Here is a 7,970-nt window from a genome sequence, read left to right as displayed (position 1 = left end):
GAGAGAAGTCAGAAGTTTTCACCAAGTTCAAGATTTGGAGAGCGGAGGTGGAGAAGGAGTAGGGGAGGAGCGTGAAGTGTTTGAGGTCAGACAATGGCGAGGAGTACACCAGTAGAGAGTTCCAGGACTACTGTGAGGAGTGTGGGATTAGGAGACACTTCTCAGTTAAGGAGACTCCACAGTAGAATGGGGTGGCCGAGAGGATGAACAGAATACTTCTGGAAAAGGCACGATGCATGAGGCTGCAGGCAGGACTTCCAAAAGAGTTATGGGTTGACACAGTAGACGCAGCAGGTTACTTGGTTAATCGGTCACCTCACACCAGGTTGGATGGCAGGCTTCCAAAGGAGGTGTGGTCTGGGAGGACAGTTGGGTTGGGCCATCTACAGGTATTTGGGTGCACGGTCTATGTGCACATTGGAGCTGGTGAGCGGAGCAAGCTAGACGCCAGATCATGCAAGGCGGTGTTTCTAGGCTATCCGCGAGGAGTCAAGGGATACAGGCTGTGGGATCCCTTGGAAAAGAAGGTCATCATTAGTCGGGATGTGACTTTTGATGAGGAGTCAGTCCTATGGAGGCGAGCAGGCATGGAGGAGCAGCAGGAGCAGGAGGAGGTCCAGCAGGGCGCTGCTGGACAGCTAATCTCTTTGATTTTGCCTCTTACAGGTACTACTGGAGGACATGACATTCAGGTGGAGCACCTACCTAAGGTATCTCCACAGGTGGAGAGGACTCGAACGGATGATCGAGGCAGAGAGGTCCAGCAGGAGCGACCTGGATCGAGGACTAATATCGGTGTTGCCCTACACAAGCCCAAGAGGACCATCAGGCAACCGGACCGATATGGCTTCGAGGAGACGCTATCATATGCCCTGGTGACAGCGAATGGAGACCCATATATGTATCAGGAGGCTATTGAGAGTCAGGACAGAGAGTGGTGGGTCCAAGCGATGTCCGAAGAGATGCAATCTCTCCACCAGAACCAAACGTGGCGATTGGTGTAGTTACCACAGGGAAAGAGGCCCATTGGCTGCAAATGGGTCTACAGTCGCAAGGACAAAGTGGAGCTGGTTGAGGCCTTAGGACACTAAGGTGGAGATTGTTATGATCCAGATGGTGTGCCCAAGGCCCAAGGGACCAAGGCTAAGGCCAAGGTCCATCATTCATGAGGGCTTCATGGAGGCTCTAGGGCTAGTTGGGCCCTAGGTTGAAAGGCTGTGGGCCTTTCGGGTTCTTGAGGTCTAGGTTATGTGGGCCTCAAGGGACCAACTCTTTATGGGCCAGGTCTGGGCCCAGGATAGGTGAGATTAGGTCGAGTCATGGGTGTACATGGGCTTGGGTTAACCTAATCTCCCATAGAGTTGGTCAAGGGAGTTTTGAGTTTGGGTCACTTGACCCGGTATTTATATATACATGTACTGTATAGGTTTGATTAAGCCAAAGAAAATATAGAACTCTTTCTCTCAAGTCTCTCTCTCTCTTCTCTCTCTCTCTCCAGCCATTCTCCATGCCCCAGGAGCAAGAAACCCTAGGGTTTCTTGCTGCCAGGTCCATAAAAGGAAAGAAAAGCAAGGAGGCGCTAGCCCCTTCCCCCTTGCAGCCGCTGACTCTCTCTCTTCTCCCTCTCTTGCAGCCATCCAAACATCAGGTCCAGGACCTGAAATCTCTTGAGAAGAGGTTGATACAAGTCCCTCTCAGATCTAGAGTTGATCTGAGGTCATTTGAGGCACGGGTGAGATCTCCATCAACAGATCTACAGGAAAGGCTGCAGTAGGACAGATCTGCAAGGTCTGTCTCCATCTACCTTCTTTCCTATCTAGAATATCCCGATTCAAGATCTATAAATTGAAAGATCTCGGTCCAGGCCTGATCTGGTTGGGTACCAGATCTTAAATTTTTTAGAGGTGATCTTAGAGGCGTTCTTCATCTGGAACGAAAGGCTGACGAAGAAGATAGGAACCAGGCTGATTTCGTCAAGGGCCTTCAATCGAGTCCAGAAGTCTCCAGATCTGTTCGTTGCTGGTTTCACTGCACCCAAGGTCTGTGGGAGGAGCCGGGATCGTGCTCCAACAACCTAATCTATGCCATTGCATCTCCTGACTCTTCATTGCACCTAGCCTATGACTGTGCCACATAGGGCTGGATCCATGGGAGCAATCCACCACCAACCATGCTCTGACATGTGGAGACTGTGGCTGATTCAAGAACAATATTGCAAACCACCATGTCAGTCAAGGCAAGGATGGCATGATGCTTCGATTTGCCCCACTATCATTGCAATCACATGACTCATGAGACGACAGAGCATCCGATTGCCCCTTTCCAGGGCAACAATAAATGCCCAATAGCAGAGAGGATAATCCTCTGAAAATAATTAGGGATCTAAATCGATGTGACGACAAAGTTACTTCTTTCACCCAAATTTGATGAGATCATCTCGGGACCAAGAGTGGGGAATAGCAAACTAACAAGATGATGTCCCAAGCCCTTAACCTTGTGTTTATACTGAGGAGAATCCAATTCAAGGAAATGCCGAGCAAGTCCTTAAAATCTAATCGGTTCACATCTCTTGCACCCGTTCTTGTCGAGCGAGGATCCCGAATGACAATAATAGGAAATGACAACATCCTTCTAGATGTGGTCTTGTCAGTCTGTGCTGGAGCATGTCTGGGATCGATCGAAAGCCCTCATTGACTTGATGAAGGCAGGACCTTTCACTAAAGGATGGCTGAAAACTGACCTAACTTATCGCAATTGTGAAGGTGAAAACTATGGATTTAGATTGGAATCGAAAACCCTCACTTTGCTAAAAGTTTGACTCATTGAATCGATGATCGCACAAGACAAGCCAAAGGGCCCAATCTTTGATACTTAGGATTGGTCAATGCAAGGAACATCAACCAAAAATCATTTAATTCGAAAGGTTAGTATTTATTTCATTCAGAAAAATTCATGACTGGCTGGCTTCATTCAAACAAAGTACATTACAATAAAGGGAAGAGATACAAAACTCGGATTCGATTGGCATCCCTAGGTTTGATCAATGTCCTCGGGTGCAGTCAATGTCCTGGGGTGCAAAACCAAACTTCACTTGATGGAGTCCTTGGTGATGTATGTATGCACGTAGAAGTACTCTCCAATGGCTACCGATCTCCGCTAAAGGATATAGGGGATGGCATGATTGATTTTCTTTCGGATCCCATCCATCTGCCAGATATTCCTTTTAGAAGGGTCAGAAAGTTAACTAGAGGAGATGAAAGACTACTCCATGGAAAGGTACAATACCTTTCTGTAGAGTACAATGTAGCAGAAGCCCTCGGATAGCCACTCGCTTCTCATCTGGACTAATGGCTGGCATAGCTCGATGCAGCCCCGACCAAGCCAACCTTAGGGAGAGGGAGCTTTAACAACAAAGACTCCACCCTCGACCATGGTTGGGTTGATTAACACATTAGCAATGCACCCAAGCTGGCCCCGTCAGTGCCCCACAGTCGGAGAGATGGGATTTTTCAATACATCCAATGCTAAGAAGAGATGCCCGCAGGTGTAGCCCCTTAGTGCACCCTGTGGTAGGATGGGAGGTAGGAAAAAATTCTTTCAGAGAAAAACTGACACCAACAATTTTTGGACAAATGGCGAAGTGACACCATGGTAGCATTGTAGAGGATAGATTGGGTAAGCTTAGCCCTTGGTGATTACCCCCTCTATTTATAGAGAGAACTAGTAGGGGCATGTCCTTCCATCGCCCCAATTGCATGCTAGGTGTTATTAATGAAGAGGCCTCGGAGCCACAATTGTCTCCTTCAGCAAAACGTCATCTTTGAAAAACATTAGCATGAAAGGCCACGTATCTCAAAGCTCCCAAACTAGGTGGCCCTCCAACATACAATTCGTGAAATGGACCATCTTTGATGACTAATGAGATGCAATATGAGGCCAACTTGCACCTAATATGTGGCAAATCTGTCTAGAACTTTTGAGATTCTATCCACCATAAATATCCCAAGGGAAAGGTCGAATTGACAATGAGCGATTAACTACCCCCTTCGCCTGAAGTGGGAAAGTTGCTTCCGGCTTGGGAGTGGGGGGCAATTGTTATGGGAATTGCCTGATTATTGAACCCCATCTTCTTTTTCCGGATCATGGCCAATCGCCCATTAACATCGAAGTCAGATGTGATTGTGCCAGGATATCAAAAAAAATGCCCGGGCCCCTAGGGCTAGATGGCACTATGGAATTGGCTTGCGCCTGACCTCCATCTCAACCTATTACCGACTCTGAGATTAGGCCTTGACTAATGATAGGAGTGATATCTCCAGCATCAGGTGAATTGTGGTACATCCGGGGTGAGGTCTCGGCTCCATCCTGACCTCAGGTCACTAACCTGCTTAGTTGTATGTATAGTCCTTGAAACCCACTGACAGCCTTCCAGACATGGGTGCAGTCTGTGAATGACATGCACAACTAACAAACCCAATATGTGGGCATGACTAACTACTAGCACCGATGACTAACAATCCTAAATATGGGATAGTGAGCGACACAACAACTTGTCAGATCGTGGTGTTGCAGGCTCTGGTGGCCTCTAGTGGTTCATCAAATCATGGCCTAGCAAGCCTTTAGTGGCCTATACAACCCTGGTGTAGCAACCTACAGCTTTATCTCTATATGAAGAGGTAAAATAGGAGACCTTCAAGTAAAGCTGAGAGAGACAAGTCTAAGAGAGGACTCAGAGCTGTCCTCCAACTCCTTGTCTCTTTTTTTTTTTCCATCTATTCCTTTGACTTTGAATGATCTAGGCATCGAAGGGACTTCTGCCGGACATATGCTCCAGCGGATGGGCTTTCCTTGAAAGTCCAACCATGCAGAGGGCAGGCTCCACCCATCAAGATGCTCGACCGATCTCCCGATGTGCAGCTATTGGAGCCGAGCGGCAACATGAAGGATGATAATTTTTTTGGAATCCTCGATGAGTCATTTTACAGCTTAGATGCAAGCTGTTCTCCATACTATAGGCAAGTATAATATGCTTTGTTCTTTCCATGGGTAGAGCTCATTCAACAGCTCTGTGATTCAGGAGCTGTACTGTATCTTGGAAGCCTAGAGTTGTAATTGGGGTTCAACTTTTTTATGTCTAATGTGGAATCAGTACCATGGAATGGTGGGATAATGCATGCATGGTAACGGGGAAATACCATATAATCTATCAAATGAAGGTGTACAATTGGCTACCTATTTGTTGTATATTGGTGCATGATTTACACTGACGTATAATTACAGCGTTTAGGTTATTGATAGATGATCCATTTTTCTTTTCTTATTATCGTTGAAAGCATTCCAAATTGGATTTTTATAGCAGGGTTTATTTCATGATGATTTTGGCCTTTTTGGGGATGTGGGGGAGATATGGGGTGACCTTTTCTTCAAGAATCTATGATGGCTTGTGATATGATGGGCATTGGAATACTTGGATTAGGCTTCTGTATCCTTGAGACCACAACTCTTTGATATGTTCGTGGTTCGTTCCCTCTCGAAGACGACTTCCAAGTTGATTGTGGGTCTTTAAATAGCACTACCATTGGTGACGAAACTTTTGTTGCTGACGCATATGCTTCTTCTACCATGATATATAGCCCCAAATAGCATCTTAGCCAGGACCTCGTCAAACTTGGTATTAGCTCTTCACCAAATTGCTCAAATCTTGACCCAATCCTCCTACTCTTTCTTGATCTATAAGCATGGCTGACAGTTCATCCACCACCATTTCTTCCCATTTGTTTACCAAAACTGTAACCTTACAGCTTCATTGGCCTCCATTCCTTCTTTTTCCTGAAGAAGAAGAAGAACCATCCGACATAGCACCAGGTCCTTCACCTTCTATGGGATGACTCCCAACCAGCAACAAGAAAGAGGAATGGGGAGCAGTCACATTGTAGCCATGTGATTACCTTCCATCCCGCCAAAATACTCTTAACCCCACTCCTAATCCATGAAGGAAGCATATTTATGTAATATAGCATTAGAAGTCCTGTTATATGATAACCACATATTCACGGATCCTAGCAGAGATGGATAGCTTGGATATAGTACAACAAAATCTTAAGTTTTAGGATACAAATGGAAAAAGTAAAAAATTTGGGGCTAAAAAAATATAAATCGCAAAAAATTAAAAGGATATTACTGTAATTTAACCTATTGAAATATCTCAAACAATATAAGGTTCTGAATGCAAGCTACGGCATTTGTATATGTAAGTATCATCCATACCATAGGTTAAATATTGAAATATCCCATGGTTAATTGTTGTCAATATAATTTAGTATTAAACTTCTTGCTTGGTTGACCCACACGTAGTCTGGATTAAAGTTGATTAGATAACCCAAATATTGATATCAAGGGAAAAAAAAAATTTACTTGTTGACAAAAACATAGATAGCCAAATAGTTGATTGTCAATATATGCCTGTTGTCAAAACAATGTCCAACTGGGGAAGGTTTTATGTCTGGAGACAGATTTCTGGGTTGATGCAACTAATATGGCCTAGTTTCTATGAACTAGACTAGGCTTTCCTAAGCTAACAGACATAAAATTTTTCATGCAAAAGGTGAAACGAGGGTTGGACTTCAAAACCAACTCTCCATTGTCTTCTTGCCTGGCCCATGCCGTTTCACTCTTCATTAAACCCACGAAAAATCAAATCTAGACTAAACCTTTTTTTTTTTAAAGGAATATTAGCTGCTCTACTTCGGAAAACTTTCAGAAAGATGTCAACGTCCAACCCCCCACCGAAAGAACCCGCTTTCTACACGCTTTCAATAGACTCAACAACCATAGAAGTTTCTCCTTTGTTGAATACTGACCAACATCAACGATGACTCGCCAAAAATGAGATCAAACGGCATTTTTTTAATTTCTATTAAACTCCAAAAGAACTTGCTCAAAAACAGCTGCTTGCATTACATTATGACATATAATGCGCCTCTCACTAACAATTAAAGTTGGCCCATCACCTATCGCATGCAGTACAAATCTGTCCCTGTGCTAGTTTGAATTTCTATGATATGTATTTTGCACCGTAGAAGATTGTACATCCCGGATCATTGCCATATCATCCTATTATAGGAATGGATAGCTATCAAATAGGTTGTATTGTGTTGTGTGTGAAATATAGTGTGTTATTAAATATTTGACAGTTGTCTATCTTCAGAATAGGGTGATGCATCGAAAATAATATATCACACACACATACATATGTACATACATATGTACATATATATACACACAAAGATACATACATACATATGTATATATATCTATATATATATATATATATATATGCACCCAATTTTATTGGATAGACATACCTGTTAAATGTTACATGCCAGATGTGCAGTCTTGAAACAGTCTACAGTGTTTCCGTAGGTACCTCCACCTTGGCAACCAAATTATCTAAAGGAAAAAGTTTTGTTTAATTTATACATCATCCTTTGATATAACTGGGGTGACAACTCATGGACGAAGGAGAATATTTCAAAAGAAGAACCAACGGCAGATCAGACCTGTGCATAGCGTTTTCAGTGCACTCTTTACTATGTAAAATACGAGTTCAGGTAACATGGTCTTTGTCTATCAGTATAATTATAGATCCCTGCACCAAGGAGACACAGAACAGCTGTACTATAAATAAAATTCTGACACGAGTCACCCTATCGATGGTAAGTTGTCACAGGGAAAACCTATTCGTGGACTGTCAGACGAACCATGCACGTCACATCACGATGATCCAGACGATGAACGGTTTAGATTGTACGCGCTGTAAACGTGAGGTTAGATGTATGATGACGCTAACGTTAACGTTAACGTTAACGTTAACGTGGAGATATGATGTCATAAATAAATTAGGAGTGCCTTCCGTACGGCGGCAACCAAATTTTATTTACAGCTCAAAAAAGCGTGTTCGCTTTCCATTG

This window comes from Elaeis guineensis, chromosome 1, assembly GCF_000442705.2.
Source record: "Elaeis guineensis isolate ETL-2024a chromosome 1, EG11, whole genome shotgun sequence".
Classification (NCBI taxonomy): domain Eukaryota; kingdom Viridiplantae; phylum Streptophyta; class Magnoliopsida; order Arecales; family Arecaceae; genus Elaeis; species Elaeis guineensis.
This window is presented reverse-complemented; position numbering follows the sequence as displayed.